At 40.2% G+C, this 18,210-nt stretch overlaps 1 long non-coding RNA gene across 5 annotated transcripts; it reads right to left on the reverse strand.

The window, feature by feature from the left end:
- Positions 1 to 12,389: 12,389 nt before the first annotated feature.
- LOC147478070 (uncharacterized) lies at positions 12,390 to 15,029 on the reverse strand. Of its 5 annotated transcripts, XR_015209094.1 has the most exons (7): positions 14,918 to 15,029; positions 14,753 to 14,817; positions 14,450 to 14,488; positions 13,584 to 13,727; positions 12,965 to 13,099; positions 12,731 to 12,795; positions 12,390 to 12,629 (listed from the first exon to the last, which is right to left on the reverse strand). It is a non-coding gene; the product is annotated as an uncharacterized LOC147478070 (long non-coding RNA). The 5 variants fall into 5 exon arrangements; XR_015209096.1 differs by lacking the exon at positions 12,731 to 12,795; XR_015209097.1 differs by lacking the exons at positions 12,731 to 12,795; positions 12,965 to 13,099 and adding an exon at positions 13,934 to 13,996 and having other exon boundaries at positions 13,584 to 13,781.
- Positions 15,030 to 18,210: the final 3,181 nt, after the last annotated feature.

An 18,210-nucleotide genomic window follows, 5' to 3' on the forward strand; every position in this document is an offset into this window, starting at 1 on the left:
CCCATCATCGAGTTAAGAAACAGCGAACTCCAAACCGGCCTGGCCAACAAGAAGTCTCCCAAAGATTTTGTAAGATCAACTTTTTTATAGTCTGTAGCTAGATTAAGGCCCTCACAGAATTTACATAAATATTTGGGGAAATCTATAGTGTCCCATAGAACACATTTTCCCACCTGGCCGGGCTAAGCAAAGCACATCAAAGTTGCCAAAAAATCCACTGTAACCACATCGAAGCGCTTACCCTCTACTGCATCATCATTCCTAGCCTTGTAGGCCCTCACAAGCTAGCACTTAAACACAGTGCACGAGGAAGTGACAATGACCATGTAAGTCCATCCTTGGCTAACTTTCACGCGATACAGTTTCTTGTGTTTAGTTGCAGTAATAAGTTCAACCAGGGACGAAACTAGGATTCTAAGTCAGGGGGTGCGAGATTATGTGCACACAACCCCCCTCCCGCCCTAAAAAAAAGTCTAAACAATAAAGATCAACAAAATTATATATTTATTTCAATTCACAAAACTAGAGTGCATTGACTACTAAGAATTTAATATGGGCTGACGAAGTTAACTACTTAAGAACTTAAGTCATTAATTGATACTCTTTGTCTTACACTTTTACTATATGTCTATATATTTACATATTCTAGTTCATAAGTCTACAACAATTCAACAAATTGTTAACTTCATATAATATTATAAGTCTATAACCCTACTATCATGTGGAGAAAACTATAAAAGATTAACATTAAAAGTAAAAAGTTATTATTTTTTTTAAGTGAAAATTTTATTGATAATGATAATGAGTTTTACAAATAATTAGGATAAACGTGCAAGAAGTTGCGCTGCAAGTCCTTTCTGAATCTGTTTTTTATTTTTTGTTTGGGTTGATGTCTGACGTCTGTTCAAGAATTGAGAGTGAAAGAAAGGAAAGAGAGCTTACGGATTTGTTATGGGTGATTAGAGATCGGTTGGGCTTTGGGCCTTTGGCTATTTGTTTTAGCCTCATAAACTCATCAAACATTCAAAGACACATTTGTCCATCTTTAATGGTTTTGAACTCAAAATAAATAATAAATGATAATTTTATAATATCATTCTGAACAGTAATATCATTCTGAACCGTACTAGTTCATGACTTCGTGGTTTTGAGAATTAATATCCCACCATGGAACATAAGTTGTTTATTTACATTTACGTTTTTCTAATTGTATTTTTCTTTTATGACATGACTACATTATAGCTTTATCCATCTGTTTCACCTGTTGTAGATATATTCGGTCTGTAACTTGTTGAGTAATACTACACTGACATAGAAAAAATGACACACTCAATACCCAGTGACGTGGCATGTTGCAACATCAAAGTTGGGGCAGTGGTGAAAATATGAGCCAAAAATCTCTTTTTTCTCTCTCAAAACATTTATTCTATTTCCAATATCATCTTTCCATTTTTTTTTTTCCATTCTCATCTTTTCTTCAACGTCAATGTTGCATCATGAAAACCACTGCAACGTCAATGTTGCACCGAAAAATATCACTGCAACATCAATGTTGCACCATGAAAACCACTGCAACGTGAATGTTGCACCGAGAAATATCACTTCAACATCAATATTGCACCATGAAAACCACTTCAACATCAATGTTGTACTATGAAAAATCAATGGAATGAATGGTTTGCTATGAAGAAAAGATGAGAATGACAAAATAAAAATGGAAATATGATAATTGAAAGAGAAAAAGTGTTTTGAGTGAGAGAAAATTGATTTTTAGCTCTTATTTTCATGCCACGTCACTGTGTCTTGATTGTGTCATTTTTCCTGTGTCAGTGTAGTATTACTCTGTTGCAGTACCACGTCACTGTGTCGGTCAACTATGTCAGTTTTTATGTGCCAGTGTAGAATTATTGGTAACTTGTCTCGCCATATCACTTCTAACACAGTAGACCTCGTTCCCTACGAGTTGAACACAGAGAGGTTTCCTCTGAGCGAGGCAATTTCTTCCTGTAGGGAATTAGGAGCATCATAGTGTGATTGAACTTTTTCGCATGACATTGAGTCATTGACCACAGAGTGCAGTTATTAAGCTTCAGCAAATACTGCTTAGAAACGACATTGCCATAAATGTGCCTCAATTTACATCTTCAATGGACTAGTCTTCTCCATGGCTTGCAATTTCCAAACATCCCCTCACAACCTCAACCTCTGTGGAGGTTTCCCCTTTTGCTACCAAGAGCCATACCAAGTTCGAATATCCTGTGGAGGTTTCCCCTGTTGCTACCAAGAGCCATTCCAAGTTCGAAGATTTAAAAATCTTAGAGACGAAGTTAGGTAATCTTCATTGCTAAATGTAAGTACCATCCGTTCTACACTACAGAACACGTGTCCACACAACAGGACGTTCTACTTCAACTCATCCCACAACGTCAGATCGTACTAACAACCCAACACCCAGGTTGTCGTCAGCATCAGTTATAGCCATTTAAGGAAGGATATCAACTAGCGTGATCTTGGAGCCCAATCAACGCCAAGAAGACATTAACTTTGTAACAGCAGAGTAATGGCGAATCATCAAGATAGCACACAAGGTGGATCTACAACTCATAACGGTCCAAGGACACATCTATAAATAGAGAGAGATGAACTACGTAAGGATTGATTCAAGTTGACCCCGAGAAACTTGATACGTAGGCAACTCTTATTCTAAGAAGAGTGCAGCCATTCCCTATCCAACAAATCATCAGGTCGTAGTCCTAAATAAACCAACATCTACATTGGTGCCGTCTGCCGGTTCGTTTCCTTAAGAAAAGAACAACCACTCTTTTCTCAAGCCCACGAAGCTGGTCAAAGAAACCACAATGGATCCAAACCTACAAGCGTTGGCAGACTAGATGAAGACACTCCAAGAAGCCTTCATCACTTTGCAACAAAAAAACCAAACAATGCGAGAGCAGGCCGACTATAACGCCAACAATGGCACCACAGAAGCCGGGGAGTACAACACTGTTGCAGCCCTAACCAACACCAGCAATCAGCGTTTAGAAGACTTTGCACAAAAATTAGAGAAGTCAAACGAAAGAGTCAGCGCGATCCAGATCGCTCAGAAGATGCTAGCTAGAAATGTACAAAGCATCACCATTCATCCAAGATATCAGAGACAAACAACCTCCTTCAGAGTTCATCCAACCAAAGTTCCCACTGTACGACGGTACCTCCTGCCCAGGCGAGCACGTAGCTCGCTTAAGTCAAATCCTTGCACTCTACAGCCATCCTGACTACGACTACCTGAAGTGCAAACTTTTTCTAGCCAGTTTAAAGGACGGAGCTATAGACTGGTTTTACACACTCCCTCCCGATTCGATCAACAACTTCGATAGTCTTGCTGAGACGTTCGTAGCAGAGTTCATCCATAACAGAAAGAAGCGCGCCGACCTGGACTCCTTGTTTCAACTCAAGCAAGCTCATGGCGAAACAATCCGAGCCTTCCTAGGACATTTTAAGAAGGACCTCCTCTAGCTGGAATCAGGACTCAGTGATGGTTTTGCAATTTCTGTGTTCACAAATGCCCTCTTGGACGACTCCGACCTAGCAGGGTCCCTCATGCGCAACAAGCCAGACACCTCAGCCAACCTATATCACAGAGTCGACAAGTACATCAAGTACGAAGAGTGGATGGCCAAGCGCAAAGGAAAAGAGGTCCTTGCAGTTAACAACGAGCCAGACCACAAGGAAAGCAAGTAGTATTCAGCCAACAACAACAACAAAAGATCCAGCCTCATACATGAAGAGAGAATTCTCCAACTTCTCCAGGACGCCAAGTCAAATCATGAAGAAAATATATACAGCACCATACTTCAAACCAAACATCAACAAGGTGATAGCCATACCAGAACGTCCATACTGCCATTTCCACAAACTCCACCACCATGACACCAATGATTGCTGGAGCCTCAAGCACTACCTCCAAGACCTAGTGGAGGAAGGCAAATTAAAAGAGTTCTTGCCAGAAAGCGACTTGAGGCACAAGATGGATGCCAAACGCCACAGAAGCAGGAGTCGCAGCAATGAATGACCTGCGAACAACAGGAACAGAAGCAGGAGCATATCAACCCGATAATCTAAATCTCCAGGTCGGTCAAGGCACAACAAGAGACATCACTCCTCCGACCAAGATGAGGAAAAAGTAATCAACATGATTACATACACCTCAAACGATGAAACCTCAGGTCGGGAGAAGTGCAGAAGAGTGGGAGCAATCCAAGAAATCTATCACCTCTCACAAAAAGCCGAGATGATCAACCCCACCGACCCTAAGAGGACAATATCAATTTCATTCACAGAAGATGATCTAGACAAGGTGTGCCTACCTCACAATGATGTCTTGGTAGTGCATGTCAAAATCAACGGTTTGACAGTCAAAAGAGTCCTCATCGATCCAAGGAGCTCATGCGACATACTTTTCTATCAAACTTACAAGGACATGCACCTGCAAGACTCGGTGATGATAGAGTCCAAACCGCTCTATGGGTTCAACGAAGATCATACAGATGCCATTGGAGACGTGGTAATACCAGTCTCCATTGGCGAAAAGGAGGACATGGTCAAAACTTTAACACGCTTCAGTGTAATCAATGTCAAGTCGTCCTACACTGCCACCCTAGGACGTAGATGGATCCACAAGATTCAAGCAATTCCATCAACCCTACACCAAGTCCTGCGATTTCCCAGACCACGAGGCATCATGGAACTCAGAAGCAACCAACTCGAAGCTCACAGATGCAATCAGGTCAGCACAATGACCTCAAGTAAGCCGTAGGTCGTCGAGGACAAAAACGTCCCAAAGAAACAAGATCCTCAAACGTCAAGCCCTCCAACACCTGCAGCAGACAAGCTCAAGGGGAAGCAAGCTCAAGTAGAACCAGGAGAGAAAGTTAATTTGGGCACAACTGATGACCCAAAATGTGTCTATGTAGGGCCTGATTTAGACCCCAAGCTCAAGGAGCCACTTGTCAAATTTCTCTCTCTCAATAAAGATGTTTTTGCTTGGTTGTTTATCGATATGCCATGAATCGACCCTCAAGTCGCTTGCCACAAGTTAAATGTTGATCCAACTATCAAGCCTATCAAACAACGACCTAGGAAACTAGCACTCAAGTTTTAAAAGGCCATCAACGAAGAGATAGAAAAGCTCAAAAATGTTGGATTCATCAGAGAACTCGAGTACCCGACCTGGCTAGCCAACATTGTAGCCGTTCCAAAGAAGAATGGTCAGGTACGACTCTGCATAGACTTCACCAACGTCAACAAGAACTGCCCAAAAGACAGCTTCCCCCTACCAAGGATCGACATACTGGTAGGTCAAACTTGCAGCCATGAGCTTTTGTCATTCATGGACGCATACAGTAGGTACAACCAAATACCATTTGCAGAAGAAGATCAGGAAAAGACGTCCTTCATAACCGAGCAAGGTACGTTATGCTACAACGTCCTACCATTCGGCTTGAAAAACGCAGGAGCGACCTTCTAAAGACTGGTCACCAAAATGTTCAAAGACTTGCTAGGAGACACTATGGAGGTCTACATAGACGACATGGTGGTCAAAAGCGAAAATGCAGGCAATCACATCTCCCACCTACAAGAAGCCTTTGAACGACTTCGACAAAACAAGATGAAGCTCAACCCAGCCAAATGCGTATTTGGAGTAGCTTCAAGGAAATTCTTAGGTTACCTCGTTTCACAAAGACGCATTGAAGCAAACCCAGAATAGATATGAGTTCTCTTTGAAATGCCAGAACCAACGACAAAGCAACAAATCCACAAGTTATCTGGCATGGTTTCAGCCCTCAACAGGTTTATCTCAAGAGCATCTGACAAATGCATACCATTCCTGCAAATACTCAAAAAGGGAGCAACATTCACTTGGACAGACGAGTGCCATAAAGCCTTCACCGACCTGAAAGCTTATTTATCAACTCCACCCGTCCTGTCCAAACCAGAAGAATGAGAAACACTAGAGCTATACCTTGCAACTACCGACTTCGCAATCAGCTCAGTTCTCTTTCGCGAGCATGATGGAGTTGAAAAGCCGGTCTACTTCACCAGCAAGACGTTGGCAAATGCAGAAAAACACTACTCTCCATTGGAGAAAACAATGCTTTCTTTACTCTACTTAGCTCGGAAGTTCCAACCTTACTTCCAATCTCACAGCATCAAGGTCATCATTGATGTACCCATCAAACAGATATTGAGTTCTAACAGCAAAACAGCCCGCATGACCAAATGGGCTGAAGAACTCGGAGAACATCACATCGAGTTCGTTCCCAGAACGTCTTGCAAAGGCCAGGTCATTGCTGATTTCTTGGAAGATTTCCCCGTCGAAGACATCAACTAGGAACCTGAACCCATCACTTCACTCCATCAACCAGGTACCCCATACACATGGCACCTCCACGTAGATGGCGCATGCAATAACAGTGGTAGTGGACTGGGGGGCTGTGTTAACGTCATCAGAAGGAGCCCAACTATAAAAATCAATCAAAATCGATTTCACAACGTCCAACAACGAAGCGGAATACGAAGCATTGATCACAGGCCTCCGCATAGCACAACAACTACAAGTCCCAAAGCTTAAAGCTTACAGTGACTCCCAGCTAATCGTCAAGCAAATCACCAAAGAATATGTCATGAACGGAGCAAACCTAGCAAAGTATGCTCAAGTCGTCTATGACATCATCAACTCGTTCAAAGTATTCTCTTTATAACATATTCCTCGAGAGGACAACAGGCATGCAGACAGCTTGGCTTTCCTAGCATCCAAAACACAATATATTGACATTCTGGAACGACCTGCTTACCAGAAAGAAAGTATCAACAACCTCACAGATTTTCAGCCCTCATCCGAAAAAGAGATCAGTCAATCATGGATGGGTCCATTCCTCAAGTTCATTTTACATGGTGAGATCCCATCAGAAGGAAAGAATGCTCGAGCAATACAATTCTGAGCCCCAAGATACACAGTGATCAACGAAAGACTGTTCCGCAAATCAGTAGGAGGACCCCTCCTAAGGTGAATAACTCCAAGGGAGGGACAACTTATTTTCAACGAAATCCACAAAGGTGAATGCGGCAACCACGCAGGAGCAAGATCTCTGACACATAAAGCAATAGCCCAGGGGTATTATTGGCCAGGCATGCTTATTGATGCAAAAAGGTACGTTCTTAAATGCCCCCAATGTCAAACTTTTGTCTACAATCATCTAAGTCCAACAAGGGAATTGATAAACATAGCCAGTCCATGGCCTTTCCACATGTGGGGGCTAGACATCATGGGACCATTCATCCCACAAAAGAAATCAGGACTCAGATATGTCCTAGCAGCCACAGATTACTTCACCAAGTGGGTTGAAGCAATTCCACTAGTCCAAGTCAAGGAAGTCAACGTAATCAACTTCATCTGGACCAATATCATCACTAGATTTGGTCTACCAAACACCCTTGTCATGGACAACGGAACCCAATTTGCCGGCACACAAGTTAAGACTTTTCTACAAAAATAGTGCATCACTCAAGCATTTTCTACACCTAGATATGCACAAAGCAATGAACAAGGCCACCAACAAAGCAATCAAAGAAAACCTCTAAAAGAAGTTGGAGAGCAAGAAAAGCCAATGGCCAGAGCAGCTCGAGAACATTCTATGTGCATACAAAACAACAGCCAGAGCCAGTACAAATGAGTCTCTTTTCACACTTTGCTTCGGAACAGAAGCAGTGATACCATCAGAACTCACACTCATAACCACACGTTCTGACATAGTCGAGTTAGGAGACAATGACAGCATTTTGGCAAAAGAAGTTGATCTCCTAGAGGAAAGAAGAGAAACAACTGCAATATTCCTAGCTCGGTACCACCAAACAATCCAACGATCTTACAACAAGAAGATCATCCCAAGATCTTTTCAAACTGGGGACCTAGTCCTCAAAAAGACACTAGCTCCAGCCAAACTCGACCCAACATGGGAAGTCCCTTACATTGTTGACAAAGTCGTTGGAAATGGCGCATACTGGATCAAAACTTAGCTCGGTGATTGATATCCACTTTTACTACGTTAGAGATTGTCTCTTCTAATTTTGACAAAAGTGCAATTTCAAAGTTTCCTTACTCACAAAATTTCGTGTTCATATAGTTGGAGTAAAGATTCGATCTAACCTAAAGTCTAGGACAACTACAACTTGGTTTTTACTCTTAGGGAACTAGTGAGTAAGTTTAAATACTAATACTAGGTTTCTTTTCTACACAAACATAAAAGAATTAAGTTTCAAGTGAATGCAACTAAACACAATACGATTTACTAAAAGAAAATATGGAGAGTTAATCCTCCTCATGTGAAGTTAACTTTTGTTGTTGATTTTAATAAGTTTATTTTATTCTTCCTAGAACTCATAAACAAGTCTAATAGAAGAAATTTTGATCCCTAACATGTATGGCTCATCTCTAAGTTCATACATGCTAGCAAGTGGAATCAAAGCAATGACTTATCTCTAAGCTCATCACTTTGAACCCTAACTAGACACTACACCAATTATCATTTTGGGATAGGGTGTAGGTCTAGTTGTTCTTCCTAAACAACCCACCAAACCAACAACAAAGATTTTTCCCTCACATGAGTTTGATTAACTCCCCAAGGGGAAGTTAGCTCATGATCCTTGGGATGAAGGATTACAAGTTAGAAAGTATAAAAAGAGAGAAAAAAAGAAAAAAAGAAGACTAACTATCTAACTCACTTGCTTTTGATTTATTTTCAACTAGAAGAAAACCAAAGTTTCCTCCATTAAAACTCTACAAGCTTTTCTTACAAAACTAAAAACTAAATAATAAAAATGGCTAAGGAACTAAAATAATACAAGGTAAGGAAAAGAAGTCAAGGGAGTAAATGGAGAGTCCCCCCCCCCCCTTGTTTTGTTTTCTTCTCCAAATGAAAGACATCTCATTTCCTCCCATGTGAAACATCAAACCACATTTACTTCATTTTTATCCACCACATTAAAACAAAGTGACACCTTGCCTTTTTTTTCTCTATTAACACCCAATCTAATTAATTACATGCAAGGTGTCAACTTTGCACCAATAATTTGTCATTTTTGTCTTGACATGCTCCATGATTGATGACTCATCCAATCTTGTGGGCCCCATATAATGGTCCTATGTGTAGTCCAAATGGCGGTCCGGTCTTTGGGCAATTTTACAACTTCCCGCCTATCGTAGAGTTCATCATACGATTGTCCGAAAGGCTCACTTGTCTTGGTTCAAGAGGTAGGAGCTTCGGAAGTTTGATGCTTCTGTGCGGATTTGGAATAATTCATATATATGTCGCTCCTCGTTCTTTATCGCAGGTTTAAACCATATTTCCATATTTACTGCGAATACCTGCAAAAGTATGAAAACAAATTTATTTCATGATTATTAAACACATAGTTAACCAAATTTATATGTCTCAACGGGGTTTCATAATACACTTTTGGGTGCTTATCAGTGATAGGCTTCCCCGACCTTGGAATACAGCTCTCCTAAAGTGATTTTATTAATAAGTTTTTCTTTTCCTCTTTCCAAAATACATAAGTCGATATGAATAAAATTTCAACAACAGTTCAAGTACTTATGTTATTTTTGCATTACTCAAGTACAATGCATCTCGTACTACGCAGCCCGACCTAATACATCACAATGTCAGGTCGTACACCAAAGGCGGAATCCAGAACGACTCAACAACAACAACAGCCACGTAGTGGTTAATTTTCAATCAATTCAAACCAAGGTCCCCCAAAAGGACCCTAAACTAACTTAACACCAAGGCCAGGGTCAAGTATGGTTCAACTGTAGTTGCCAATCAAAGGCCAATTATCAGCCAAATTCAATCAAGGGGACCCCCAAAAGGACCCTAAGTCAACTTACGACCTCACAAAGGGTTTAAGATAGACTAAAATATAATAGCCACTCAAAGGCTAATTATATCAATCAGAAGTTCCCCCAAAGGGAACGAATCAGGGCGTACACCTGGGGACAAGACGAAGCCTAGGTGCCAACTACGTAAATACATCAGGTCGTACTCAAATGATCTACAAGCTGTTATAAAAAGACGACCTAACAAAGTCAAACAATTCATCAGGACTAGTACTATGTAGCACAGGTCGTCAAACAACAAATCAGTAGCAACAAAAGCAATCACATGCATACTTTAAGCCAACTTCAACAAGTAAGTAATTTAAATATTTCTACTTCAATACAAAATCAGTTAGATATCGAGGCCCCCAGGTCATCCCGGGAAAACGACCTCAGTATCCCCATCAAAAATAATATTGTATCAGTATCAAGAACAAAGAACTGTTTAAATATTGTTCAACGACCTCCCAACCCAAGAGCAAACACAAGACGTTTAGAGTCAATTCACACAAGGAGGATTCTCCACATTCAAAGGGTCCAGATCAGCACCCTATATAGCACCATAACCAGTAGCCTGATCAACAACAACTTCAGAAACATCCAAACTAGAAACAACAGGAGGAACAGAAGTAACAGCTGGAGCAACCGGTGACACAACGACTTGGTCAGATGGTCTACTAGCATCTACACCAACATTTGCGGCGGAACATTAATTGCGTTCCACTTTCAACCGGACATCTTAAGGCGATCATACTTATCCAATACCTCAATATAATCATCCATCAGCACGTAAGCGTCGCCACTCTCCACCAAGTCCACCAAGTCGTTATATGCAGTCTCAGCTCGTTCAGCAACGGAACACAACCTCTTGCACTCAGCGACCCATTGCTGAACCTCCAGCTTTGCAGAGTCCAGAGCGGGTTGCAACAGAGCCACTTTACCACCCAACTGTTACACTTGATCTTTCAGCCCTGCAACCTCAGTTCTCTCCACTTGTTGTTCAGCCACCAGCCTGCTACAAGTTTGCTTGTTAACATCCAGCTCCTTCTTGTAATGATCGGAGATAGACGTCATCTCCTTCAGCTTCCTATACATTGCCAGAACCTCACAAACAAGATAATAAATATAGATATTAGAGTGGATCAAAATCAACAAGGCCCAAAATAAGCAAACTCAGAACGGAAGAGTACTCACATAGCACAACGACCGTTCCATCTCCACCAAATACACTTCCAGACCCTTATTATCTAGCTTGCGTTTATCCCTATCAAGCACAATACTCTCCAACAACGCCCCACCAACCAACTTGGACTTGAAGCTACAGTCACCATTCTCAACAAACTTCTTCAGCCCACTATAGGGGTCCTCATACATAACCATCCTATCAAGGACATCACTGTCACTCTTCTTACTTGGGTCCGGACTTCCTTGCCCTACTCAGCAACAGGCTCAACCTCACCAACTTTTTTTTTCCACGGGCCTCAGCCACCCCAGCATCAACAGCCAAATCAATTAGGTTCATCTTCTTCAGATGAACCCGACCTGAAGACGAACGACCTTCAACAGTACCAGGTCGTTCTTCAGACTCAGTTTGGGCCTTCTTAGCCCCCTCCGACTCAACCACTTCGGAACTCCTTTTCAGATTAGGTTTCCTGAACGAAGTGGGAGCATCACCCACTCCACCAGCACTGCCACTCCCAGCACCCACATCTCTAGAGGAGAAGCAGTTGGATGCAGAATGATCTGCATCACCAGAGAAGAAGCGGTTTGACGCAAAGCGCCCTCCATCCCCCAACTCGGAACGATGGGGTGCCAAACGATTTGAATCACCTAACTCAGAACTTTGGGATAACAAACGATTTGCGTCACCCAACTCAGGATGTCTGGAAGGCGTCACACCTCCAACCGTCCTCACCACCCCAGAACGGCATTCAGCAACCCCACCAAACGTCCTACATTACAACATAAAGGCTCATTTGCAGCGCCATACCCTGTCGCTAATTGTATGAAAAAGCGTCACAATTAATCAATTGCAGCACTAAACTAGGCGTTGCTAAAAAGTGGGTCACAAATGATCAATTGCAATGCATACAACGGCGTTGCAAAAACTTCTAGTCTTTTGCAATGCCTCACTTCATTGCTAATAGTTTATGTGCATCGCTACTTCATTTTCTAAAATTAAATTGGTTTTGAAAATATTTCAAACTATTTGCAACGACTAGCGTCACAAAAAACATTTTTTAACAACACCATACAGCATCGCAAAAAGGTGACTTTTATCAGCACCTTCGGCGTTACTAAAAGCAACCCTATTGATATGTACAAAGCATTGCAAAAGGAGTGTTTTAATTGCCAATGGTCAAAACACCTGTATTTTACACTATATTTTGATTCTTTTGAATGTGCAGAATTCTTCCTAATGCAATTTATGTAGAAAACAATAACAACACCATGAGCCATAACAAAATATATTTCATTAATTTAGATCAATAGATCATCTATTACAAAATTGTCAAAAATATCCACATAATTAATACATTGTATCACATAACTTTCACAGCAATCAACTAAATTAGAAAAATTCTTCAAGATGAGATTTTAGCAAGTTTACAAATGTCCATAGCCTGCCAATTTGAACAACATCCATCCATGTTTTCTTCATGAACAATCTACCGGCAACAAATCAACCAATCTGGTACAACGAATTTAAAAAAGAAGTAAGTAAACTTATCTGAACAAGTAACAAAGCTAAAATGCACTCGAAGTAATCAATGCATGTGAAAATATGTTTACCAAATCAAACTTATAGACCTAGCATGTAGAAAAATCACTACAACCAGTTGGTCAAAGTCTCCATCCTGTTGCAACTTAATTTATCAATAACCAATCAAAGACGTAAAAAGATTTACTTACATGATCAAATTTATCAAATACTTATATGGTTGTAGCTTCTACAATGAGTCCCAAAAACATCAAAATCGAAATTTAGCAAACCGATCGGATAGATTAACAAAAGTATAAAGATACCTCCAATTACGTATGACAAAGTAATGAAGGGACCTTGTCTATCCGTTACTAGTATGACTGTTGGACTCCATACCAGATAACATAGCCATTCTACAAAGGACTGTTGTGCTCTAAATATTATATTTCCAGTCCGTTCTGCAAAAAGCAAACCAGCTGTCGAACTTAGGTCTGCAAAGAGCTATCTTTAAAAGTAAATGGCATACAGGGATCTGTAGCTACTAGGACCTAGAAGTTAAATTAGGTAGCATGACAAGATGAAACATTGAGCTTTTGCATCAAACTCAAGTTATTTAATGAATAGATAGATGTAGTAAAGAGAGCACTACATAAAAAGAAAAGATTGCAAAATAATTATGAAATGGATAGATATAGTAGAGAAAGCAGAAAAATGGCAGTGATTTAATAGTCTGATTCATATAATAAAGTTGTGACCCTTGAGATTGATCTCTAGGCATGGGTGTAAAATCTCAAGTTTTATCGTTAGATCACATATAAGCTAGAAAAGATAACAACAGTTCAGATTTTTGATGCCAAAATGAACAAAAAACAGTAAAGCAAACTGTAAGATTATTTAGCTTTAACATGTAGCAACACCACGTAAGGGTGTTTTTACACATACCTCGCTGGGAGTAATTATGAATTGTTCCTTCTCCACGCATATGTAAGCTCTCAGCATCTCCCTTGCAGCTACTACCTTTTGCATCTTCTTAGCTTCAGCATCCATTGATTTTGTTAGTGTCATCTCTACTTTCTCTGCCAACATCTGTAACACCGCGACTTGCATCATGGCTTGACTATATTTATGCCCAGCGTTACTCTACCAATATAGTTTGAATTGAACAAGATAGAATAATGGGTAAGAAGCAGAAATGATAAGAACAAGAAGCATTTGTAATCTGCCTGCTTCATCAAACAATAATATAAGCTCTTGACCGAAAAAATTCATATGTAGAGATTAATAATATTTACTTATAATTGTGTCAAACCTCCATCTTGAAACAAGCAAGCAAAGACCAAAACACAAGTACGTCACTACCTCGCACAAAAACATAGATGTCATATGGATCATAAGATAAGCATCTACTACTTGAAGGCCATCACATTGTACTACTTGAAGGCCATCACATTTGTAGCTAGTATACACTAACCCCATCAAAAAAGATATTGTAGATCATGCTTAGTACGTCCTTGTATAAATTTATATGTACTTGATTACAAAAAGGTATTATGAAGCAGAAGATTTTAACACCCAATACCTCACTGATTCTGCTGAGAATATCACTAAATGATATGCTAAGGGTGCAAACATTTTATAAATATTCTTCAATTGAAGAAAATATATCTGAAACTAGTACAAAAAGAAACATAGAATGGCTAGTTTACCCGAATGACATCCCCAATAGAAACAGAGGATGTATTAGCCCTTTGACTCAACAGTTGAAAGGTAAGGGGTAATTTATCATTAGGAAGAGTAAAATGACAAACCTGAATTGGCCTGGAGTTCCATTTCCACTACCTAGCTTGCTGAAAATGTAAAATTCAGTGAGAACTCAGACCTATACTCAAAATTACCAAGAATGTGCAAAACAAATAAACAGACAACTAAGCTAAAGCCCTATAAACCTTCTAAAAGTTAACCACGGATAGTAGACACAAGCAATACCCAATAAACAGCAGGATTTACGCAAACACAAAAACCAGCCATCAACGAACAATAGATAATTGAAAATGCAACTGCAAAAGCCACTAATTGTATCCGTAAATCAACAAATGGAGAGATTAACTTACAACTTCTGGTCATCACCGATTTCAATTTTTTTCTAGCAACTAGTGGTTGGATTGGCGCTATTCAACTGTAAAAAAGACACGAGAAAATAAACATTGAGATTTAGAAAGCAAAATCTATCTACGGATTTCATTTAATATCTAAGCAGATAGGTTTTGAGATGGAACCTTCATTTTGTTGAATGGAGCTGCGGCAGTGGAGGGTTTTTCAACTTAAAGCTTTTTTCATTTTAGGTTTTTTTTTCGCTAATGATTTGGTTTTAGTCAAAAGTGTCAATTTTGAGTTTTTTAGTTTTAGTTAAAAGCGCCTGGACTTCAAACAAACTAGCCCAGTGACAAACGTTTCATGTGAAAACAGCAGAACCCGCCCATGAAAAGCCCATTAGCCACACCAACTGCGTTGCAGCACAGTCATTCCTAATATATTTTTTATATTCATAAAAAGCTATTACAACAGTAAAGGCGTTGCAAACAGAGTACGTACACTATAGCAGCACCTCCAGCGTTGTAAATAATAAATTTCTTCAAAAAAAAAATATTTTTTTGATTTTGAGAAATATTTAATTGCGAACATTTGCCACGCCATTGGCGTCTCAACAAATAGTTCTAAGTGAGTTGGGTCAGATAACACGACAAACTTTTTGCAGCACTTAAAAGCGTTGCAAAAGACCCTTTTTAGCAACAATTTTTTGGCGTTGCAAAAGGATGCGCTGCACCTCCACTCCTTTTCGCTCCAGAAACAGGTGTTTTCTTTTGACTCTCCCTCTCCATGACAGAACCCGAACTAGAATCAGAGATAACAACCACAGCTTTGCGAGCCCTCGCTTTCTGCTCCAGCTTCTTACGGTTGATTTTCTCTCCTCTACGCCTCTTGAAGTAATGCACAACCTCCTCCAACAAAGCTTGCTTATCCTCCATACACAAACAAGCAAACCTTTCAATAACACCGTTCTTCGTACGAAAATGGGTTGAAATCTCTGCAAAAACAAAACCAAATAAATCATAACGTCCAAATTATAATTTACCACACGCATATTACGACCTACAACCAACGACCTACCAGGAAATTGTACAACACATTTATCAATCTCCAAACCAGGCGGGCAATATCTACCCATAGACAACAACGGCTTACGCCCCCATTCCTCCTTACTCACCCCCCACAATAATAGGAGATTTCTCCTTATAAACATGAAAACTAAAGTTCATAGCACCCGACCTCCTCACAACAAAGTGCTCCGTCACATCGTTTAAACAGATGTTGTAGCCCCTGTCATTCAACAAATCCAACACATGGAGAATCCTCCAACTATTCCCCACGAGCTGACAAGGGGCTTTCCCCAAAAAGTTCAAAACCTCCACAGTAAGACGGGAAAATGACAGCCTCATCCCAGCCTTCAACTGCCTATAACAGACAACTACTCCTCCACCCCAAAGAACATAGTCGTTACTATACAAATTCTTCTCCCCAGCCAGATCGTACACAAACAGATCGGATTCCACCCAACCAAACTCCTCCCTCAAAGCGGCATAACAATCCACCGACTTAGGCTTCCTCTCATCCACCATCTCTAACGAGGAAGACGACGAAGCTTCATCACTACTACGAACCCTCTCCTCAACTTCTTCGTCACTTACCGTTCTCTCTCTCCATTTACCAGCTTCAATCTCACCACTCAAACTATCACTAGTCATAGACATTGCACAATCAAAGAAAGAAGGAAAGCTCAAATTTTTAAGTTGAAAATACGAACCTGATGGCAAGGGCCATGATAAGTTTTTCTTTGCTTTCTTTCCTTTTATTTCGCTCTGGATTTTTCCTTTTTTTTTTTTTTTTTTTTGGTTGAAAAGTGAACAAACAAAAAGCTTTTACAAGTCAAAAACCCCTCAACTGCCCAAATACCTCAAGACAATCAAAATATTTCGTGTTCCCAAAACCTAAATCATTACTCGCCCACAAATCGCCGTAATTCCGAGCCCACGAATCCAGCCCAACAGTTCCTGCACATTTCCCGAAACCTAAATTCAAAACAAAATAGCTGTCAAACACATGTTTTCAAACTTTACTTTTTAACCGTTATTCTTCCACACAACAGCTGTCCAATGAATGAATAAAAAATAAAGGGGGTTGTGTAAGTACCTTCCGTTCTACACTACATAACATGTGTCCATACAATAGGACGTTCTACTTCAACTCATCCCACAACGTCATATCGTACTAACGACCCAACACCCAGGTCGTCGTCAACATCAGTTACAGCCATTTAGGGAAGGATATTAACTAGCGTGATCTTGGAGCCCAATCAACGCCAAGAAGACATTAACTTTGTAACAATAGAGTAATGGCGAATCATCAAGATAGCACACAAGGTGGATCTACAACTCATAATGGTCACATCTATAAATAGAGAGAGATGAACTACGTAAGGCTTGATTCAAGTTGACCCCGAGAAACTTGATACGTAGGCAACTCTTATTCCAAGAAGAGTGCAGTCATTCCCTATCCAATAAATCATCAGGTCGTAGTCCTAAATAAACCAACATCTACACTAAACAATGCTTACCTATTTTCTGCTTTCTTTTACGTTGCTTATATTCTTTGAAATATTGGCAGGTGTTCGGTCCTGATCAGTAATGGTGTAACAGCTGCCTGAAGCGTTAAAGATGTCTAAGAAGTGTGAACGACGACTGCAGTGACTTATTGTCTTCAGGGACACTATAAGAAAAGTTGGCAGAGCTACCAGCCAGGTAGATACTTCGCCTATGCATTTTCTAGTGTTCTGATGTTGTGCTCGTCATTTTCCTGTTACATTACTTCTGCTGGAAAACTGTTCACAGACATACATGGAAGATCCACTGAAACACATTTGCCATTTAGTTGATTATGTGTACTCAGCTGAAATATAAGATTCAGTGATTGATCATGTGAGGAAAAGGGATTCCAGAATATATTATCATTGTATTAGTGTCAAACCTCCGACACTCTATTAGTTTGAGCTTGTAAAGAGGGCAGATTTGTATCTCTGTTATCAAGAGGTGCCCCTGAGATGGAACATGGATGGGACAAGCCTTTAAAGTTTGAGTGGAATAACCTTCAAAGTTACATCTTTTTTTTTTTTTTTTTTTGAGCTCGAAGTTACATCTTGCCGTTGTGGCAGTGGCAACTTAAAGATTGAGTGGAATCTCCAAAGTTACATCTCGTAGTTGGAGCAGCGGTAGTAAGATTTCCTTCAAATATAGCTAGTACAAGGTACAATGTGTGTTGCCTTCTGCCCTTCTAACCATTATCAGATTTCAGATATATGCAATCATGAGGTGTAAGAGGGCGTAGACTCTAGTTTCAATTTCAAAATTTTCCTTCCAGTAGTTCTACGGAGATAGTCATTTTGGCCTGGTCTAGTGACCGGGCTTATATAAATCAACTAGTTGTGGATAATTGAACTTCCACTTTGAAGACATTT

The sequence above is a fragment of the Coptis chinensis genome, chromosome 9, assembly GCF_015680905.1.
Source record: "Coptis chinensis isolate HL-2020 chromosome 9, ASM1568090v1, whole genome shotgun sequence".
NCBI lineage: Eukaryota > Viridiplantae > Streptophyta > Magnoliopsida > Ranunculales > Ranunculaceae > Coptis > Coptis chinensis.